Source organism: Phalacrocorax aristotelis, chromosome 8 (genome assembly GCF_949628215.1).
Source record: "Phalacrocorax aristotelis chromosome 8, bGulAri2.1, whole genome shotgun sequence".
NCBI classification, from domain to species: Eukaryota; Metazoa; Chordata; class Aves; order Suliformes; family Phalacrocoracidae; genus Phalacrocorax; species Phalacrocorax aristotelis.
In genome coordinates, this window is record NC_134283.1 from 14,660,441 (window position 1) to 14,683,442 (window position 23,002).

At 38.4% G+C, this 23,002-nt stretch overlaps 1 long non-coding RNA gene across 1 annotated transcript; it reads right to left on the reverse strand.

Moving 5' to 3' along the window:
• Positions 1-358: 358 nt before the first annotated feature.
• Positions 359-15,640, reverse strand: LOC142061019 (uncharacterized). The gene is made up of 3 exons (XR_012662018.1): positions 14,664-15,640; positions 13,481-13,789; positions 359-13,373 (listed from the first exon to the last, which is right to left on the reverse strand). It is a non-coding gene; the product is annotated as an uncharacterized LOC142061019 (long non-coding RNA).
• Between the last annotated feature and the right edge of the window lie 7,362 nt (positions 15,641-23,002).

Here is a 23,002-nt window from a genome sequence, read left to right on the forward strand (position 1 = left end):
TTTTCTACATTGCTTTACTTCCTTAAGGTCTTTCATGGAATGATGATTCATAAAAATAATGGTTTCATTGGATGGTTTCAATGTCCAAAAGCCAAAACAGGGAAGACATATTTGTTTGGACATTTCTGGTCCTGACCTGTCCAGAGACTTGTTTTAGCCTCTGCTCAAACTACACTTGAAACTATCCTTCCTGTAAACAGAGAAGAAATCCAGCATTTTTATTCTTCCCTAGCTCCTTCCACTTAGACATTCTGTATAGAGAGGTCCCACATAAATCCCAAACCCTGTGTTTTGCCATTTATGGTTCCCTAGAGTCATATTACAATAGCTTTGATTAAAATACAAACCAAGTAAGTAATTGCAGGCTTTTTAATTTTACAGTGTCAGTTTGTCATTGTAATGGATATGTTAGAACACAAAAGTCTCTTAATGAATTAAAGTAAATGCCTATTTAGAAGGACTTAAAACTGCCCATGACCAGCAACCACATACACTCACACAAAAATAAGAGAGGGAGAACAACTTTTCTTGTCAATGACACAAACCCCCAGTAAAAATTATGAACTGTATGTCCTCCTGACTACAGCTCTCAAAGTGCCCTGTGGCTTCATTGAATATCACTAAGCAGAACTCTTACATACTTATTTTGAAAAAGCCCTTCCATCCATATGTATCCATAATACTGGAAAAAGTTATTTTTACAACAGCGTTGAATAGAAAATAAAAAGGAAATCACTCAGTTAATATTGTTTGTCCCCTCCAATCTGTAACATCTCATCTTAAAAGAATACTTACATTTCAGGGATGTTTGTTTCCAGGAAGCAGATACTTGTTTTCCCTTCTGCATGTTGTTCATCATTCAGTGTGCTTTTCACAAAGACACAGTGAAAAGCATATTGTAGTGGAAGTGCTGGAATACCATTTTTATTGGCATTTATGAGAAGATCTAATCATACTTGGACTACCACTGTGATAAGCAAAGTAAACCCAAGTATCATTAAGGAAACTGATAAATTTTTCCTGACACACACTCCAAACAAGTAGGAAATCTATTTTGACAGCTGTTGTAAATAGCAAAATGCAGCGTTGAATATTTTTTGTTATTTAAAAAGGACAGAGGAGTAAAATAATCATCAGGGATTTGCACACATATTACAAAAGTAATATAGGCTGGTAGAGAGCATTTCATAGAGGAGGGACCCGCTCCCACTCCATCTCTACTACCAGTCTTTTAAAGCAACAATAGGGAACAGCAGACTTACAGTGTCACTGTTGCAGTCATACCACAGAGTGTTTATGCATTGTCAATACCACTAGCTATTATTCTTCAAATAACATGTACCAGATTTAAACTGAACTGTAAAGTTGAACACCACTTTCTCCTTCCACTTTGTGCACAAAAATTACATGCATATGTGTGCACGCAGACTAGTAAATGCAGAAATGAATGCAAATTTTATCCCTTTCAGGGAAGGCATTTCTGGGCATTGGAAAAGAAACAGAACTTTAACAAAAAAAAAAAAGAAGAAGAAGAAAAGACCAGAAACAAAATATGTTTTTTCCCATATTCCGGAGCTACCAAGGCAGGAGCAGGGCCTTCTTCATGGCCCATTGCTCCCCTCCCAGTGTCTCTTGGTGTATACACGACTTGTAAAGATTTCTAGTTTGCTGGTCTCTGCTTTCCATGGCAAAGCAATTTCTCCACCTGAAAAAAGCAGAACACCACACTAAGCTGTTTAATGCAGCTGTAACTCTTGCCAGTTTGCCAAGTTGCACTGTCAGAATGACTCATTTTTTTTCCCTGATTTTAACTTAAATCCTCAGACGTGACAAGCACCTGCAATTCCTAATGATTAGAAAGCAGGAAGTATTCAGTAACTCTTCCATTCCAGCTCTGAGATCATAAGCTTACTCCACACTCTAAAGACTTTAATAGCTTTTCCTTAGCATTTATACATCAGCCTTTTAGGAAAGTGTTTTCCATTTCTGAGAGATGCAGCTCTGACTGGACCTTGGCAAACAGAGCAGCAGGGCAGGCTGACACTGCATTTGGAAATAGGAGATACACATTTATACTCTCCATCTTCTTTCCATAGGGCTTCTCCCGCACTGACTAAACATACTCCAAGATGATGTCATCCTGCTACTTTCTACCCACATCCCAAACCCTTATTTTTGGATTTGCAGCTCTTTAATAGTGTCAATACCACTCCACTGTAGCCCCCAAGTTTTACTGAAATTGCTAATTACTTACATTGGTGACTACATTGAGTGAAACTCCAATTCAGCAAACACTCGTGCACCTACTTGATTTGAAGTATGCACATGGCCCAGTTGAATTCAGTGAAGTGAAGCATATGTATAAATGCAGGGTAAGGACTAAGAATGAATGCAAAGTACATTTACTGGATACTGCCATACAATCATACTTAGTATTGCTTTACTTATGGTGACTAAACATAACTAGATTTTTGTCCACAGGAACATCCACATCCACACCTCCTACACCAGTTACTCTGACCAAAACTATTCAATACAGTGTCTGTTCAAATGATCCCTTCACAACCACTAATTTCGTAACTCTTGTGAAAATATCTCAGTCCTCCAATCACTTTTGTCTGCCAAACAATTTCTAATACATAAAGGAAATATACTTCAACAAATTTACCTCCCTTCACTTGCATATGGTTTTCTGCTAAAAATCAGCCCATTTCCCAAAAGCAGTATGTGTTGAGAAGCGTAAATTTACTCTGCTTCCTTTTTTTAGCAGAGGGATGTATGTTAAGAAATAAAAATGCAAGCAATTGTTCCTCCTGTTTGCTATTCATTGCTCAAATACTGAAAGCCTCTTTATGAATAACATGAATTGATATTCCTGTCAGTAGCAACAATATTTATAGAATGTATGTTACATTAAAGAGGAAATTGAAAGTAAAGATGTGATTCCACTAAGAAACATTGAAACATGCAGACTATCTCACCCTTGCAAAGTCTGCTCACCTTTTGCCAAGATGTTTTGCTTAGTATTCATAAAGCTTTTGTATTTGATGTTGACTATTTAAATCAGTTATTATCTGTCAAAGTGCGTCTCTGCAAACATTTGTGATATCAGAAAGAAATAAACAGCAAGTTATTATAAAGCATAACAAAAACATGGGCTTCTTCATGAGCTATACAAAGTTTCCGCCATTCAGCTAAGGATGTTCCTTGAGGGAAATGCAGAGAAAATGTTCTGAAAGTGAAATACAGAAGTAAAACAGCTAGTCTGATTCACTGAAGTCTCTCAGTGTACCTAAGGAACTACTACAGGCTCCATTAGCATAGCAGCTTAGTGCCAGATGGTATCATTAAAATTGACATAGAGCTGATCATAGTGCAGACTACAAAGGTCCCATCAATATCAGTGAGCACATGAGGAAACCTCATCTGAATAAATATATCTCCATGATTTTCAAGCTGGTGGAACTATGGTGCTTAATTCCTTCCCAATATTCTGTTAACAAAAAAAAAAAAAAAAAAAAAAAAGTTCATTAGTTCATTTTCCTTAAAGTAATTCCTGAACTCACAAAAGAAGAATGATCCATTCAGCACATAGTTCTTAGGGTAGATAGAAAATGATCACATTTTATTATTTTGTTGGAGATCAATAAATACACTTTTAGCCCAAGTGTTTTATACCCCCACAGCCGTTTAAAATACAACCAAAACTCACAACTCATAAAATCCAAATTACATTTCCTTTTCTCCATACACAGCGGCACGATGCACCAAAGCATACCACAAAAAAACCCAGTAAGAATCTAGGTTTCTTTACATTATCCAAAACATCCTTTTCAGATGCTCTTTGATCAAAGGAACAGGGGAGAGGATTCCAGAGCCAGATACCTGAGAGCAATAAATTTTGTCAGCAGTGCCCTCTTCTCTCTCAAGGATAAACCAACCCCTTTCCCAAAGGAAGGAGGGAATCAGTTAGTTCAGGAGATTGCTGAGGAGCCTTGCACAGATTCGCCATAGAGAAAAAGAAGTGTAAAATAGACCCTTTTAAATAAATATTTTGAAATTGTGGACTTTCTGACACAGACCACTTAACAGAATTTAGAGTAGATGTTAACAAAACACATCTCTGGGTAGTCAACTCCCTGCACCCAAGAATATCTAAGCCAAGTAATAAAGTGTAGTGAGTAAAAGAAATTAACTGGGGAAAAAAAAACCAACAAACACACAAGAGAAAAACCCCCAGCCACCCCCAAAAAAAACACCAGAACAAAAGAACAAAGCAGGGCACCTGGAGTTGTTATTTTATCACACTGTATTTCATCAGAAAAAAGCTATTTCAAAAGACTGCTGCAAATTTAAAAAAAAAATCCTAATGATGCTGAATATATGCAGTAGGGGCCAAGCACAAATGGACAGATGATGACTTCAACAGGTTTTTCTGTTACGGTTACATTCACAGCAGACAATTATGCAAATAAAAAGAAGGAAAACTCTGTAGAGGAAAATACCTCTCTCACAGGAATGAAAACAGTATTAATCATATGGCTCTGGAGAATTTGGTATTAAGCACCACTAGTGACAAAAGATAAAAAACAATAATTCAAATGCATTTCCACTGTCATATACATCCATTAATATTCTTTTCTCTCAAATTTTACATTTCCCATTTCTTTCCTCAATGAAATATGAAAACAGCTTATGAGGAGGGATGGAAGTCAAAGAATGCAAATCAAATGGAACTGCAGCAGGTAGGTGAAAAGCAAGCTGTGCTTCAAGCCAAGACAGCTTCTTGAATGGATTTATATTCTTGCATAACTGAAGTACTGTGCCATGGTTTTGGATGGATTTCCTGGGGAGTAAATTCCCAAAGCCAAACAGAAAATGCATAGCTACTTAGAAAATATGAGAAATTGTCCTAATATGTCCATAATAATGAAGCTGTCACGCTACAAATGCAAAAATATATATTTTCCAGTGAAAACACTTTTTATGCCTCAAAACCTCATGCTTTTCAGCAGACAATTTCCAAAATTAGCATCAGCAGGCTCATACAACTCATGGCAATACTTGGTAAACCAAACTGATGTCTAAGATGCTCTCCCTTTTGTTGAGAAAAAGAACATAATTCTCATCTAACAGGATGGTGAAAAGATGCACAAGTCAAATGGTAGAACACCTGCAGTCAGTGCAAGAAACAAAAAAAGCACCAGTAGAAAAATCATGCTATGTTTTTTAATAAATCTGAAATGGAGAGTCAAACTGCCCTTCATTAGAGGGATAATTAAAATATCATCCTGAGGTGAAGGTTCAATACCCCCTTTTGTACAAAACCACTGACAAATATCACAGAATCACAGGTTGGAAGAGACCTCAGGGATCATCTAGTCCAACCTTTCTAGGAAGAGCACAGTCTAGACAAGATGGCCCAGCATCCTGTCCAGACGACTCTTGAAAGCATCCAATGCAGTGGAGTCAACCACTTGCCTGGGAGATTATTCCAATGGGTGACTGTCCTCACTGTGAAAAATTTTCCTCTCATGTCCAATCGGAATCTCCCCAAGAGTAACTTGTGTCCATTCCCCCTTGTCCTCTCCATGTGACTCCACGTAAAAAAGGAGTCTCCATCTTCTTTGTAACTACCCCTTAAGTACTGCTACATGGTGATGAGATCCCCTCTAAGCCTAAGCCTCCTTTTCTCAAGGCTGAACAAACCCAGTTCTCCCAGCCTATCCTCATTTGGCAGGCTTCCCAGTCCTTTGATCATCTTGGTGGCCCTTCTCTGGACCCCTTCCAGCCTGTCCACATCTTTTGTTGTACAGCGGGGACCAGAACTGTACACAGTACTCCAGGTGTGGCCTGAAAAGCACTGAGTCAAGCGGGATGATGACTTCTTTCTCTCTGCTGGCGATGCCCTTTTTGATGCAACCCAGCATCCTGTTGGCCTGCTTGGCTGCAGCAGCACACTGTTCGCTCATGTTGAGCTTTCTGTCCACCAGGACCCCCAGGTTCCTTTCCACAGAGCTGCTCTCCAGCCAGGTGGATCCCAGTCTGTACTGCACTCCGGATTATGTTTTCCCAGGTTCATGATCTTACACTTGTCCTTGTTGAACTTCATAAGGTTCTTGCTGGCCCACTCTTCCAGCCTATCCAGATCTCCCTGCAGAGCAGCTCTCCCTTCTGGAGTGTCTACTTCCCCACTCAACTTGGTGTCATCTGCAAAATTCATCAGGCTACACTTGATGCCCTTATCCAGATCACTTTTAAAGATATTGAATAACATTGGGCCCAATATCGATCCCTGGGGGACTCGTGACAGGTTGCCACTTGGAAAAAGAGCTATTTACCACCACCCTTTGGGTGTGGCCATCAGCCAGTTGCCCGGCCACTGCACAGACCACTTGTCTAGGCTATAACGCATTAATTTCTCCAGGAGGAGACTGTGGGGGACCGTATCAAAGGCCTTGGAGAAGTCCACGTAGACAATGTCCTCTGCCTGCCCCATGTCAACCAGGCAAATATACTCCAGTAAAAATGCTGTTCTGTTCCTACTAGCACTTCTGACAATGCTGTTATGGAATTCTACCTTCTTCTTCTTCAGTGTCTCAAGCAAGGTGTTCTGTCTCAAAATCAAGACAGACATCTACACATATTCTCCCTCACCATCAGCCTTGCCAGTACATCTAGACATGTGCATCAGTAGCAATCGTTCTGCACACCAAATATGGCCCTTATTCACATCTCGTCTTCAAATCATGCTCTCGTTAATCCTCTTGGTATCTCATCCCTTTTGCTGTATCCATATAGATACATGTGACTGAACCTATTATCTCCTTCATACACTGCTCTTCAAGTTATACTGTAAATTGGGACAGTTTGTTTATATAGCCACCTCCCTTTCATATGCTGCGTGCTGGCCCTTGTATTTCAACAAACTATTTATCCAACCTAAATGGAATAATGGCCTTTCTCAAAACTTCCCTGAAATCCTCAATGACCAGAAATCCACATAGAGACATGTATTTGGGAAAGGGGTTTTCCAAAACTTTTTATACAGGCCGAGCAAAAATTGGACATTGTCCAAGAACACTCCTTGCAACAGAGAACACAACCACTAATTTAGGAATGTATTTGTTTTATCAAACCCAATATCTACTTTATAAAAATATGATTCCCCTCCCAGCAAGCTGCTGACCGATATATTCTGTTTCTTTTTACTGAAACTTAGTATCATGCTGTGTTTTCATGTTGAGATGAAAATTGGAAAATAGGTATACAGGTTTATTCTGTCATCTTGACAATCTGTTTTTGACTTATGATATTTTAATCCACTTTCCATACTTTCAACATTAACAACTTCTGACAAACTATTCTTCTCCCATGAAGATAACATCTTCATAAATGACCTTACACTATGTCTGAGGCTTGGAACATGAATTTATTTCCCTTTATCACTTTGTGCTAAAAATTAAGAAAATGAGCCAGTATTAAAAAGGGCTTTCCCCTCCTTTTTAATTCTCCTTAGGAATAACAGTTTCTTTTCCTTTTATCCTTTCATTCTGAACTCAGGTACAGTCCTATTATATCACTTGTTGATGCCTTTAAGCATAATATTTCAGCTCAAATGCATTCCTTAAATCAATGAAAATGAATTAAATTAGTACCTGCAGGCAGAATAACTTGAATAAAATGTACAATAATACAATTCTTAAATTCTTTTCTGTGCAAAACCATTAATATTCCATGCCTGATATTCAAATAAAGTTTTATCCCACTAAAATGAAATACCCATATTTTCAATTTTTTATTTAAAAATTAAGATTTTTTTGAATTACAGGATTCCAAGAGAAAATGTATATTTTCCCACAGAGAAAATGAAGGCAGAGGATTCTCATTTACATTTTAAAGAATCGTACCACTTACAAAAAATACTAATTTACTAGGGCTGAAAAGTTAATTTCTTTCTTTGCACACAGAACAAAACAAAATCAATGGTGGAAAAAGCAGTCTGTGTTGTTTCACACATACATTCTGCTGTCAATGTGGTATTTTTAGGAGCAAGAAGTTTGTACACATCCTGGTGTCTGCTTGAAACCTGAGTAAGGATTTGAATTTCTGATAAATAGAGTTATGCAGAAGAAGCAAGGCTGAGCACACATACACATTTAAAATGAGACACTGAATATTTAGTAACATTGCCATCTGTGATTATTTTAGATAAAATTAGGATTTGCATCAGTCCTTACTGTTAAGTGTTCAGCATCACCTCCAACATCCTTGCTTATAGGTTCTGAACTACTGTTATGAACCTTTCCCAGTTGACTCACAAGTACAAAAAAAAAGCATCTTGATTCAGAATAATGGTCAAACTGCATTAGAAGTTCCTTAGTCAGATAAATTGAGAAAATGAGCTTTTTGACAACTGCTATTTCTATAGCACCAACAATCTAATCTGTGTGAAAGCCATAAATCCAACAAGAATTAATTACTTTTAGAATTAATAAGGTTGCATTAGTGCCATAAACAGCGTGCACTCAGTAGGTCTAGATCAAGCAGTAGTCTCAAGGGATACTCCACTGTTCCCTCTCTCTTCCTCCAAAGGAAGGGGGTTTATATATCTCCCAGAATTCATTTTTCCTTTGAAAAATAAGGAAAGAGAGAGACTACAGAACAAAATTAAGAAAAGCTTGCTTCCCTTGCTCCTTTCCACCTAAAGTCTACCTAATTACCTTATTTATCTCCAGCCTCTAAGCACCTCATGATTTTTCATGTATTAACAAGGCACACTTCAGATGAGGCACAGAGGCAAAGCAATCTGCCCAAGCTCCCTGCAAACCCACGGGTTTCTTACTCTTCAGCCTAATACCATATCCAACAGGCCATCCCCTGGCTTTGCAATAGGTAAGAACCCAGGGCATCTTTCAAACATCCATTTTAAGTTTCATTTTAGCATAGATAATGCTGCCTACAGGAGAACTCATGTGAGAGGGTGGGGATCTTCTGCTGACAAACTCAGCTGATGACAGCTTTTCAGTCCACTGATACTATGCCTGTGGACAGCTAGAGAATTCCTGCTGGGTATCAATGCACAGCATTCATCACCCTGCTGCCAAACAGGGCCTGGTGTAGTGAAATAAATCAGAAAATACATCTTGGTCAAAATGAAATCAATGGCAAACACCTGTTCACTGACTGGTCCCAGATTAAATCTCACACCTACAGGACTCTCCTTTTGAAGAGAAAAAAGACAGTGTTTGTGATGTTTTTTAAATTTTGGTGGTGGTCTTTGAAAACAAAGACCTGTGGAAGCATCACCTAATTTCAGATTATGTCATATATGAAAGTGAGTGAGCACACTTTTTTTTCCCTAGGATTTGAAGCAGACTAAAAAGAAAAATTATTTCCTCTTATTTTTTAATTAAAATTGCCTGCCCCCCAGCAGGTGGAAGGACAGTGCCTGCAGGAGCTGTTTTGTTGGCTAAAATCTTGGTTTATATAATCAGCACAGTAATTAGTGAGCTCTTTGCTATTAAAAGGAACTCATTACTGCTATATTTTGCTGATTGATCCATACTCATGAAGCAATTTTAAAATGTAAAAAGCATTTTGTGAACCACTTAAAATCTTCAATATTAATATTGAGAAAATGTAACTGACAGTGGTCTTTGACTAAACTCCAATCTATAATTCTCTAGCAAAAGAGACATGCTAAATCTACTTGGAACCGGACCTTTAAGACATATATTGTTCTCCGTTACCTGTCAGATTTCCTTTGCAAGGGATAGGGCCTGTTAGATCAAGTAAATACCTCAGATTCTGTGACATTTTCACAGGTGATCTTTAATCAGACAAACAAAGCAATGAAGTTCCTACACAAGTAGTTGTAGAGTCATTGGATTCCTCTGGATGATTCTACAACTTGCAGCAATGCTGCTCTTTTCCCTCACGGTTCCTGGGAGGCTTGCCATGTCCATGAAGTCCTATTAGTCACATGGAGAGACAGCCTTCTAAGAAGCCATTTGATAAGAAAATCACCTTTACACAAAATTAACAATCAGCATGGATCTGAAACTGTTACAGAATGAGTTACTTTCAACTTTGTACTCTCTGCCAAGTTTTCTCATGCTTCAAAAAGAAATGTAAATTATCCAACAATTTATAATATTGAAATGTAAAGAGGAGGAAGACGAATGAGGGAGAGATGGCAAGAGGATGGTCACATGTCATCCATTCAAAGAATTTCCCTTATTCAGGGAAATCTCAAGTGAAATTCTGCCTCCAATGAGCTCAACAGCACCAGTATTCCAGCCTTGACCTAATTCCTTGAACTCCATCCTCTAGCATTTCTAATAAGCAGTCTGTCCCTTTCTCGCTGACCAGCTCAGGTGCCACTTCATTTCTAAGCTAGCTGTGGCTCTGAGGCTCACCCCATTCTTTTAGGCATTTCCAAAAAAAAAAAAAAAATTATTCTCCCATTGCCACGGCAATCCGATCTGGTATTTATAGGCTGCACTGCAGCGCCAAATCATTTTACAAACTGAAAGGACATCACTAGTAACTGAAATGGATACTTTTTTTGACAGGGATCGTAAGAAACTATGGCTGGCCCAATTCACCCACTATTAATGTGAAAAGTAAACTTCACTGAGAGCTGGGCTAGGCCCTAAAATCATGCAGCATGGTCACACAGTGCTTACAACATGAAGGGAGTATGGATTTCAGCTCAGACATTCGTGAGAATCAAGGTAGGTCACTGTCCTGGAGGACATGAGGACAACCCCATGACTGTTCATGTACTTCTGCGTAAATCTGATGGGCACTTTATATGGAAAAGTGATCTCCACGATTTATTCAGATAATTTTCATTCTCTGCTCCCACAGACACACCCTCCTGACAGCATTAATATTGCTGATGTGCTGTTTCAGAGCAATTCCTTTAAGATAATGCATTTCAATATTTAAAGGTCTATTTCCCTACTATTTCCTTCCCGTTTCCAAATTTTGGAGAGGAAAGGATTATGCTATTTCAGCCTTTGCTCTTGTTTTTTTCCAGTGCATTAAGAATTTTAGGCTCTTTTTTGCTTCCACTAGAACAACGGCATATAACATTCATTTTGCTTTAAGAAATTTATTCTCGCTTTCAAGCTGCGGAAACAACTCTTACTGAATATTATTTTTATCTTTCTTGGAGGTGGGTGATTTATTTTGAATTGCTTTTTTTAGGTCAGAATGCTGCTTACCAGTATGCCTACATTTACTGTGTTCATTAATTTAAGCTTTTCAAAAAAGTAATATGTCACAAAATTTTTTTCTCCTGGAAAGGGAAGTCATGGTAGGTAGAGATCAATTATTAATCAGCATTAACCTAAAGTAAAAAAAAGAAAAACAAAAAAACAAAACAAGAAGCATCTTAAAGACTCAAGTGCTCTTGAGCGAATTAATTTATACCAGATCATACTCTTCCAGCAGAAGTTCTCCTAGGAAATCAAAGTACAGGCAGATGGAGGTCCAGGTCCTCAGAGCTATTGAGGCCCTTTATTTTTACTTCACAGCAAAAAAAAAAAAAAAACCAAAACCAAACCCTTTAAAAAAACAAAACAGAAGAGGGAAAAAAGAAAACAAGAGAAAGAAGAAGAACAATCTCCAAGGTTACACAAAGATGTACAGGAACACAAAGACCACAGCCAGCTCTTCCAAATATTAAATTCTAGTTAATCCAAATCCAGCTGTCCATCCCCTCAAAGTTAAAAAAATATATCCATAGAAGTACAAGATCCTAAACCCAGCAGAATAAATTGTATCATCTACAAATTTCAGTACATGCAAGTAAATACACCCTTTGTTATTTCCTGCATTTTAATTGAATACGAAAAATGGACATACAAAAACCCTGGAGAAACCCACTGCTTCTCAATCCTACATACTTATTACATGGCTCATAGGGGAGAGCTCATAAACATCCATAAATTTATAGCCTCTTCTGCTAAAAAGCAGTGTATTGTAAAAAAGCCAGTCCAGAACTGCCTTGAAAATGTGATTCAGTGATCCACTACATTTTACATAAAGCATAAGACTAGTTTTTAACTCTGATGACATTACTTTTGTCTCTTTATCCTGTATTTGGGAAAGTAAATTTGGACATAATACTGTAACTATCACACTGCCACTGACCCTTCTACCAGAGAATAAAGTCAGTACACAGATAAGAGTTCATCAATTTCTATAAATAAATAAAGAAATTAGAATTACTATAACAAATAACAATTGGGAATTGAACTCTCCCAACAGATTAATTCTAACTTTGCGTAACTAATGTTCAAAACCAGATACACTAACATCAGCAAACTCTGCGGTGTGTCAGATGCCCAAGAAAAGAGTGCACAAACCATGCTGAAACTCTTCTCAATAAAGATCATCCTTCACTTTGAAGTACAGCATCAAACACAGAAACGCAGTCACTTGTAATCCTGGGATATGCTGCTCAGCACCAACGCTTTCCCATCAATTGCATTTCCCCAAGATCTGCTTCACATCATATCCCTGGAATCCTATGATTTGTCAGTCTTCATCTGCTACTATTATTTCCTGATTTATTATATATTTAAAACTAACGTAGTGGGGGTTTGTTTGTTTGAACCAAGGACAAGACTGTTTTGGAATCAGGGTGACCACATTCTAACAATGTAATCAGAATTAATTTCCTCTCTCTTCTGTCACGTTCTTTTCCTGCCCTTCAAGTGCTTGCCAGGACATACCGCTGTGCACTACATTGCTTTATTTTCCTTTGCTTTCCATTTTAGTCAGTTTGATCCCATAGACAGTTTTCAACTGGACAAATCACATTTTCTTATTTTTCTAAGAAATCTGGCCAAGTATGTTCTACAGACTCCATGGTCTTATTCCAGTTTCTTGGCATATCTTCAGACTACCTTTTCTTGCCTGTTTTAACTTCTGTTTGTCTAATAACAAGTCCCTTCCTTAGAAAATGACACTCATGGACCTTCATTGTTGTATGAACCAAATCTGAATATGAACCACCCTGGGAAACCCACGGGCTTAGGCCTCTACTAATACTTCTGTGACCTACTCACTGCTACAGGCAGTCCTAGAAAAGAAAGGGGATATGATAAGAAACCTAGATGAGAGTAACACAGAAAGAGGAAACCATAAGCTACAATAGCATCATTGATCTGTGTTAAGAAAAAGCAAAGCTAAGAGCATGTGAAATGCGTTCTCCTGGAACCACTCTTTCCAAGAATCAAAAGCAGAGAGTGAGACTGCAGACCAGAAGAGGAAAGTCAGCTGAAGAGTCCTGCTTCTCTGGGAATGACACGCAGGCCATTCTTCTGAAGATGTTAGGGAGAAGTATGTCAGTCTGGCTGATAAAAGGAGATTAAGGAAAACAAGAAGTCAGTAAATGAGAAGTTTTCCAAAAGTCCACACAAAGGAAGCAACCAAAAAAAAAACATTGCAAAAAATGGCTCACCTCCTAAGTAGCACATGTTAACTTTGTGCCAGCAGCCTTGGTTTTTTAATAACTAATTCATTCATTACTCCAGACTGAAGTGACTTTTATTACCAAATGAGTCTACACTGTCAACTGAACTGAAATCCTCTTTTATCGAAGAGTTTCTATCCCATGGACCTGATCTTGTGGACAGAAGTCAATTTGGACCAACTGGCTGAGTGTCAGAGCTGTCCACTGTGCGGTTGACAAAGATGGCACTAATGTGACCACTAGGATCTGTAGCTTACTTTGGGGAGGTATTCCAGTATGGCACTGTGGCCAATTTTCCTGCAAAGACAAACCCAAAAAAAACATTTCAGTGAGGCTTATGTTGCTGATAAAGAACCAAACAGCATTGCCCTGTTCACACTTTTAAAAGCTTCTCTGTTTACAGTGTCCCCAGAGTGAAAGTCTGAAAATATAAAGCAGCATTTCAGTATCCCCAGTTTTTCCTGCAACCAACATCCTTGCACATACTTGCTCTGTCCAGCCAAACATTGGCTAAAGTGAGTCTAGGCAGAATACAAGACAACTATTTTGCTCCAAAATATTATTTATTTTAAATTTAGATAAGGAATAAACTTTTGCTAGTCCTGCTACACTATATTCATTCTGCTCTTTTCATGCTGTTCTTGATACTAAAGAAGGTAGTGCTATTTTTTTAAGATGTTATATGGGGGGCAAGAAGGTGCCCCACATAAGATAATGACGGCAAAGGGACCTATCCATTTGGGATCAGTGGAACTGAGAGCTTTAACCCTACACTGCTTTCATTCTGGACTGTAGGCCGCCTGCCAACATTTTGCCTGCTCCTTTGCTATCTCTTTATACTCTTAATTTTTAGGACAGGTAGTAATATGGACAACCATAACGTCTTTGGAAACATGACACAGCTTGTACCATCTACTTTCTGAGAGACCCTTGCAACAGTAGCAACTCCTCTCCTTACCCTACATAAAACTCATGAAGAATGGGCTTATGATCAGTTACTAACATTTCTCTTATATTGTATTATCCATTTTACATAGCAAGGCAGCTTCCAAGCATCAGTCTTCTTTTAAGAAAGCCAGCAACTTTTTGCACAGAAAGGCTATAATATACAATTGGAGACATGCTTCAGTAAAGGATACTTTGGAAACTAGACCCTTTTATAATGTATTACCTTTTTGTCTCTTCAGAATTCGGTACACATGTGTAAATTTCAGATTTCTTCTCTCCTCAGAAAGGATGTGTCTTCATCACAATGCCATGACACAATTTGTCACTGTTCAGCATAACTGCGATAACTAAACCTATTTCAAAAGAAAGAAAAATGAAAGAGACTGTCACAGTATTCAAAGACAAGAGAACTAACATGAATGGAAAGCCAGTACCAGGCCTCCTTGTTCTAGCTAGTAGCATCAGTATTTAATGCTAATAATCCATATCTCAGTAAGACACATATTTACCACTGACAATAACGCAGGATCCAATAACATGGGGCAAAATTGTATGCATCCATCTACATAAATACTGCAAACTTCACCCTTTTTCACCTCCCTTCACAGCTAACCCCACAACAACATCATTAAGCAAATTTATATCCCTAGCTGGAAAAAAGCAAAAACACTTCTGCAATTTTCCATTTCCTTTGAATGAGCTTTCAGTCATAATCTACATTTTTATTCATGTTAACATCCTTTACTAAATTTATAAGGGTATGTGTGTCAATAATTGAAATCAATTTGCTCCCAATTCCACTGTTCATTTCAGATTAGTTGTCTATTTAACTGAACAAGCATTCCACAGAAACTTGTGACAACGAAGATTATCATCTGACCCCGAGATTACCCACACAGACCCACTCATCGAACTGTTTTGAAAGTTGAGTTTGGCAAATTGAGAGAAATATTTGCATATTCAGTGACATAGGAGGTACCTTCTACTTCCATGGGCATGCAGTGGCTTTGCATAATAAAATTAATATTTCTCGTATCTCCTGAAAAACTCGTGCGTCCTAGTATCCTGCTGACCTATTTAGCAGACACATTGCACAGTTACAGTTTGATCACCCACCACAAATATAGATCTTCTTCTTTCTCCGGTCACTTCCTATGATAGATCTGTAATTTGTGGTAGAAATGTTGATATGAATCTCTAAATGACCTTGTATGACCTTATACTTTGTGCTATTAAATTTCATCCTAACTTTTAAAGTTTTCTAATTCTTTCCATATTATATTCTGATTTTTCCCTGAGTAGAGAATGCTTCGTAAGTTTGCCTCAGCAGATTTCATTAGCATATGTCTACTTCTTCCACAAAGGGTCAATAAAAATATGAAAATATAAAATATAACCAATCTTAAAACTTGGCGGAACTCCCTTCGGAACCATTAGGAAGAACCTCAATAGCACAATTATTCTCCTAACTATACACAAAAAGACAGGAAAAGGCTCTTATTTATAATTTCTACATAGAGGGACAGAAAATAAAGGCATCACATATGAAAAACAACATGGAGATAATAAAAAAAATATTTTTTCCCATTATAGACAGGTTTCCACAAGCTACTGCTGAAGCAAGTGCTTAGTAATAGTCACAAGGACATTTAGATGATTAAGACCACAGTGTGCAATTAGCTCAATCAGGTACACGTTACACACGTATTGTTCCTGATTCGCTGAGGCACACACAGTTCAATACCACAGTTTGAGGCCAAGGCCAACTTTTTTTTTCAGCATGATAATTTTAAACTAGCTGCTCCTTGTAATAACACAGATCTACAGCAATCCAGCTGAAACCAAGGAAGATATATGTGTTGCAAACCAGTTACAATTTATTTTAGAATCAAGTCCTGCAATTCAACTTAAGCATTCAGATGAGAAAAGGCTACAGGTGAAGTCTCTGCACACGTATTATAAGGGGGAGGAAAGGCAAAAAGTTATGACATGTGGACACTTTCATTGCATTAGCTTTTAATGGTATGAATCTTTATTGCCAACAGCTCCAAGTATTACAAAAATCTCTTACTTTGCCATTATCTGCTTCATGCTAGTTTTAAGCTGGTTAGAAGACAAGGTCCAGCAACCTTGCATTAGGGAAAAGCTTACAGGAGAGTCTAATGATGATCAAGATCTGTACTATACATTGTGAAATTGAGAAAAAGTTATCTCCTTTGTTGCTCTTTTAATGTTGCCCTTCTTATTCTGCCACTTCACCCATGACAGGTTTCACAGTGGCATATACGTACACATGTAGCAGCAGGTGAGTTTTTTGGCCCTGCATCAAGCAGTATGCTTAGCTCTGGTGCTACCATTCACTCTCCCTACTTCTGCTTTTTTTAGATCTCTGTTCTAATTAATCAATAATTTAAGGCCCTCTGGAATGTTATAAATGCTCTATTTTTGCAGCATTTATGCTTAATTGTGCAACTATGAAAGATCTGCTAGCAAGACAGAAGAGTTGCTCCAGCACTTACAGCTAAAGCTTGAAATATCAGCTGGGCTTTGACCAACAGAAACTATGGTAGCACCATTCAGCAGACTGGAGAAGAGACAGTCATGCCAAACCTTTTTTTATGTACAGTTGTGGAGAGAATTTCTCCCTCACCCCACACAAACATTGTCAGCTGGGTGTCAGACACAAGATGGAGTTCTTCAGACAGATTAATTGTAATAAATACGTAAGCAAAGCAAAGGAAGTTCGGATTCTCCTTTGTAAAGCTTTCCAGTCTTTAGTCAAAAGTGGCCATGAAGTTGAAAACAGTTTGGTTTTCTTTCCATCTGCAGGTACCACAAAAAGCAAAGAATATGTAGTAGTGGAGGCCAGCTGAGAGTCAAGCACATGCCCTTCAAGAGGTGAAAGTGTCAGGGATTTTTCAGGGAACGTGAAGAGAGAAAACAAACGAAAGGGAGAAAATATTTTCCCTCAAACCGACGTTTGTACTAGCTATCCTTGACAATGCTTCAGGCAACTTCATTTAGCCTTCTGCTGCTGCCTTGCCAAGCAGCCTTTGAACTTGCCCCAGGCAATCACCATCTAGCCTTTGGCTTCTGCTTGGCTGGACACCTTTTGTTGCCATTTCTGATTTGTGTGATGACATCTTATCAATTTCATATATATATATGACACTTTTTGTGCATCTGAACAATTATGCAAATCTTTGATGTAATCTTAGGCTTGGTCTTTTCATTTTTATTTAATTCACTTCAGTGGTTTTATTTTGTTTCCTCTCTATAATAGACTCAGAAAATCCTACTCTTCCTGCCTGGTGGAATGCCTCATCTGCTTTGATTTTTCTATTCCGTTTTTCAGCAGGGAGGAGAAATATGCTTTCTTTGTATTTATCTCATTTTATACACAAAACATTGAGTGCATGTCTGCCAGAGCCAGATATTCCATGCCCTTCTGCCGAAGGCAATATATCTTGACCTTATCAAGCAGGGATGTAAGAGATTTAGAATAAGATGGCTGCTAATGCTGTGAACTCCTGCATTAATAGAAAGGGTAGTAAAAAGCTGCCATCAGATTTCCTCTTTGCTCATGAAACTTTAACTTATTTCTTCCTTGACTGTAAAAAGCTGAATTTAGATTAGACTGTAGCAATGAGATGTCATCATTTCAACAGATTTGGGGAGTGGGAGAGGAAGGTTTGACCCACCCAAATGTTAGCAATTTTTTTCTCATTTTTACTGTTCATTTTTGATCCTTACTTTTCATATACATTCCTTTTGATCACATCTTGTGACTTTTCAAAGCAACAGGCCAACTTCAAAGAACAATGATGCCTAAATATCAAAAGGTCTCATTATTTTAACCTTAAACAAACTGTATTGCATACACAAATCTATCTTCAAATTTATTTACCACACCACAAAACAGAAATCTCTGTAATTAACATGAATTCTGCAGAGGAGCTATCTGCAGACGTTTGGAGCCAACTCTAGCAATAGGGTGCTCTTATCTAAATAGTCAACGAACTGGAAGGCCTCATCTAATGCCTGCAAGCTGCAGACCCCAAAACATACCACTACACTACAGATACATCCCGTGTTTTGGAAAGTTTACAAGAGAAAATTACAACATAGCTATACAAACAAAGATTACCATTAAATAAAAATGTATAAGGTTCTCTTGCTAGAAATAGCTTTTAAAGAAAATACTATATAGTGGAAAGAAAGCAGGAAACTCTTCCATTTTAACTTCCAGAAACTTCTTGCGCAGTACACTCCCAATTTGTACATCTGTGCTCAGCAATGGCACCATGCAGGTGCCAGAGCTGGGTGCTGCCATCAGCCTCACTCTACAGGACAGGGCAGCAACATTTAGGCTGTATTTCACAAGTATGTCTAAACACTTTGAAGCAAGCACCTTTCCCTTGCTCATTAGTAAACGCACCAACATGAAAGTCTGAATGTTACAGCCACAGAATCACTTTGGTTGGAAGGGACCTTTTGAGCTCATCTAGTCCAAAGCCCCTGCCTCAAGGAGGGTGTCGTGGTTTAGCCCCAGTCAGCAACCAAGCACCACGCAGCCACTCGCTCACTCCCCCCTGGTGAGATGGGGGAGAGAATCAGAAGAGTAAAAGGGAGGCACCTCATGGGTTGAGATAAAGACAGTTTAATAGGTAAAGGAAAAGCTGCGCGCAGAAGCAAAGCAAAACAAGGAATTCATTCACTACTTCCCATGGGCAGGCAGGTGGTCAGCCATCTCCAGGAAAGCAGGGCTCCGTCACGCGTAACGGTTACTTGGGAAGACAAATGCCATCACTCCAAACGTCCCCCCTTCCTCCTTCTTCCCCAGCTTTATATACTGAGCATGACGTCATATGGTATGGAATATCCTGTTCGTCAGTTTGGGTCAGCTGTCCTGGCTGTGTCCCCTCCCAGTTTCTTGTGCACCCAGCAGAGCATGGGGAGCTGAAAAAGTCCTTGACCAGGGTAAGTGCTACTTAGCAACAACTAAAACATCTCCACATTATCACCACTGTTCCCAGCAAAAATCCAAAACATAGCCCCATACTAGCTACTACAAAGAAGTTTAACTCTATCCCAGCTGAAACCAGGACAGAGGGTCAGCAAGTGCCAGCTGTACGGGACTGTGTCCAGATGAGTTTTTAATATCTCCACAGATGGAGACTCCACAACCTCTCCGAGCAACCTGCTCCTGCACACAGCTGGGCTGTGTTACATCATCTGCACTCTCCCACCTTATGATCATGAGAACACACAACTAGAAGTGGGGGTGGGGGGATCATCTGGGCCACATGGCACTTGTCCTCAGCCATCCTCTACAGCACAGTGTGAAAAAGCTTATCTTCTAGTGTGATGAAGCAGGGCATACCCTCTTTACTAACAATGTTCCACAAGTGAAGTTTGGTGGTTTGTTCCTTTTTTTTTTTCTTTCTGAATAATATTAATCAGGGAGAAACAAAACAATCATCAATGCAAAACCAAAAAGCAAATACAAACAAACCCTAGAATCTCAAGTTTAGTAGCACTAATTTTTCAGAGCATAGAAATAATGAAAGACAGCAAAGAACTAAAAAGAAGATAAGTTTCTAGTAAGACCAAATTGCCTGGGGTGACCAACATTTTAGCAAAAAGCCAGCCAAGTTCTGCAGCTAATATCTGAAGAAGACAAACACAAAAATAAAATAGTAAAGAAAGGCACTGAAGCACCACTGCACATGCCCAAAAGCTGCAACTACTTTGTAATGCTGCAACCCTGACATCTTACAGCTTTTGTATTAATGCAAATGAACTTTCAACTTACTTTAAAATGACAGAAATATTAAGCAGTATAAATTTTCATTAGTCTAACACTCCTGTAAATGCACTAAAGCAATCACTGAGGTCTGATTAGATGGTTTACATGATACTATATTGGAATTTAACTTTCAGATTTGGTTGGAAAACACTTGCTCAGTATTGATGCTTGGGAACATAAGCCTAACAGCAGCTCCCAAAGAAAGATCTACACACTGTAATACACTTAATCATTTAAAAATTAAAATTACTCTTTTTTGCACTCTGAAAACAGAATGTGGTGCCTTTTTTTGCTCAAATATTTTCATGTTTTTATCACCTTTGACCACACTGTAATTTGAAAACAGACTTATGTCTTTAAAAAATGTACAAATGTGTTTTCCAAAAAAATCACAGCTACCTCCTTTTGTCAAAGGTCTCTAGAAGTAGGAAGCACATTTTGCAAAACACCTCTGGAAACAGCGCCCAATCACAAAAATACATGGTTTGGGATGAGGCCATGTCTGCCCCATCCCAAACAGCTGAGCTGTGTTAGAAAATTCAAACTTATATCACTGTCAAAACTCAGAATCCTTAAAAAAAAACCATAAAAAAATGACAAAAAAGCCCCCAAACCCAAAACTAGTAACAAACCCTTCTACAAATACTAACTCAAATCCTCAGTCTCATGGTGAAACACCAAATATCTGCAGCATACTAATAGCCGACAGCCTTAGTAGAAACTCCTCTTGCCCTGTTAGAACGTATTTGGTTCTGCTCAGATCTTTACCGTGACATTTTGCAATCTGTTAGAGAACACAAAATAAGACCATGTTTCTGTAGCTCTTTTTCTCTTAAATGAAATCATATTTGTAAATCTTGTATTGCTAAAATAGGTCTTCCTAGTTTTCTCTCCCCCTGCTTGAATGCTGTTTATTTCCACCCATATATTGATCCATAGCCCCAGTAGTTTCTACAAATTACCTTTCCTCTAGAATATTATGGTGTCCTATAATCACTACATCACTGCTAACTACAGTTACCAACAGTACAGTGCACTGAGTTGGGTAAATCATTACCTACCCAGGCTTAGACATCACAAACTTGCTGGGAAATAAATAAATTATAGATCAATACTACTTCAACTGGAATGATCCATCCCACTGAATTAGAACTACCATATTTCAGTACATTTCAGACAAGTTAAAAAGATTCAGTGAATTACTTATATGAAAAAGTCAAAAAACCCTTAAATAAATCTTAATAAGGCCAGTCCCTAAACTACCACTTCACAGAGACAGGGTTTTTTAATGCACAATCATAAAATAATTTAGTTATAACACCATTAGCACAGCTGAATTTCAAAGCAACAGCTCCTTATACAGCCAGTATGAAACGCTAAAGCTTCACAGCCTCGCATGAATGGGTTGGGTTGACTAGCTGAGAAATTGTGATTACATTTCTAGAAGATGGCTTAACTCAAATATCCTCACAAGACATCTCTGTGTCAGGTTTATCCCATATTTTGGGAAAATTTTAGGCACCTGAACTAGTTAAAAGGCTTGACTGGAGCAGGTATGCACCTACAAGCATATTTACCTAGGATGGAACTAAATCTCACCATTGGAAGCTATGACAAGTCAAGCATGAGACTGATACTATAAAATAAATCTGAAAATAAAAACCCAAAACCAAACCCCACATACATTTATTTATTCACCCTAGCTGTTAGTTGAAGAATGGAGCTTTCGTCTAGTCTGGGATTCAACCATGTGACGCATCTATTGTCCTCTTATCCTTACAATTAACCCAAATTTTGGGTAAGAATATCATCCCAAATTGAGTCGTTACACCAGAGAACAGGAACCTTGCCCAGACGAAGGACTTTGTTGGAGAGCTGGGTTGGTGCTTCCAACAAGAGCCCAAGATATTTGTTCTGTTTCACAGTGCCGCTGCCTGACCAGCAGCCTCTCTCTATGCCAAGGCTGTAGCTCTGCAGAGGTGGTCAACAGCTTCCCTCTTGCAAAGGGAGGAGACACTACTATGGCATTCTGCCTTCTTGTCTGTTAAGGTGCTTGCCCTTCCTCACCACAAATGGCCTGTATCTGCCAAGATTCATTTCATGAACTGAACTACTACCTCCAGAATGGCCCTTGGGAGTGGATTGGGTTTTAATTTGCCTGGAGAATGTCATTTGCTGCTTATTGCACGGGGCAAGGAACTGACAGCAGCATTGTTTTGTTTCAGACTATTTTTCACTGCAGTCAACAGGGTGAAATCACACATATTACCTAATTAAAGAAACCAAACATAAAAATGAATCAGTATTTCTGTCTTGCATGCTGCTGGCATATCATCTTAGAAGATGTACTTCTAAAAACAAAAGAACAATTTTATTTCCCTCTGAGAAGCTCCAGAGTAATGCCATCAGCCACTTTAGGACTACCCTGGCAGGTCAAGCCAAATCTACTGCTATCTATCTGACCAGACGTATTCTTAATGGAAGAAATATTTAAATCTACCAACATATTTTCTTCAGTATTAATATTTTTAAATACTTTGATTTGCCTGAGTCCACACAAGGACAAGCAGTGTGCAGGGCCACAAGGAAAGATCCTAGAAACAGAGCTTTTTATTTAGCTTTTTGCTATTAAAAAAAAAATAGCAGGAACTTTTGGAAAATACTCTATTTTCAGGAAAGCAACTTTGCACATTCTTCCTAAATAATCAAAGTACTTCAAAGATAACCAAATTTCTTCCCTTAATAGAAAGGCA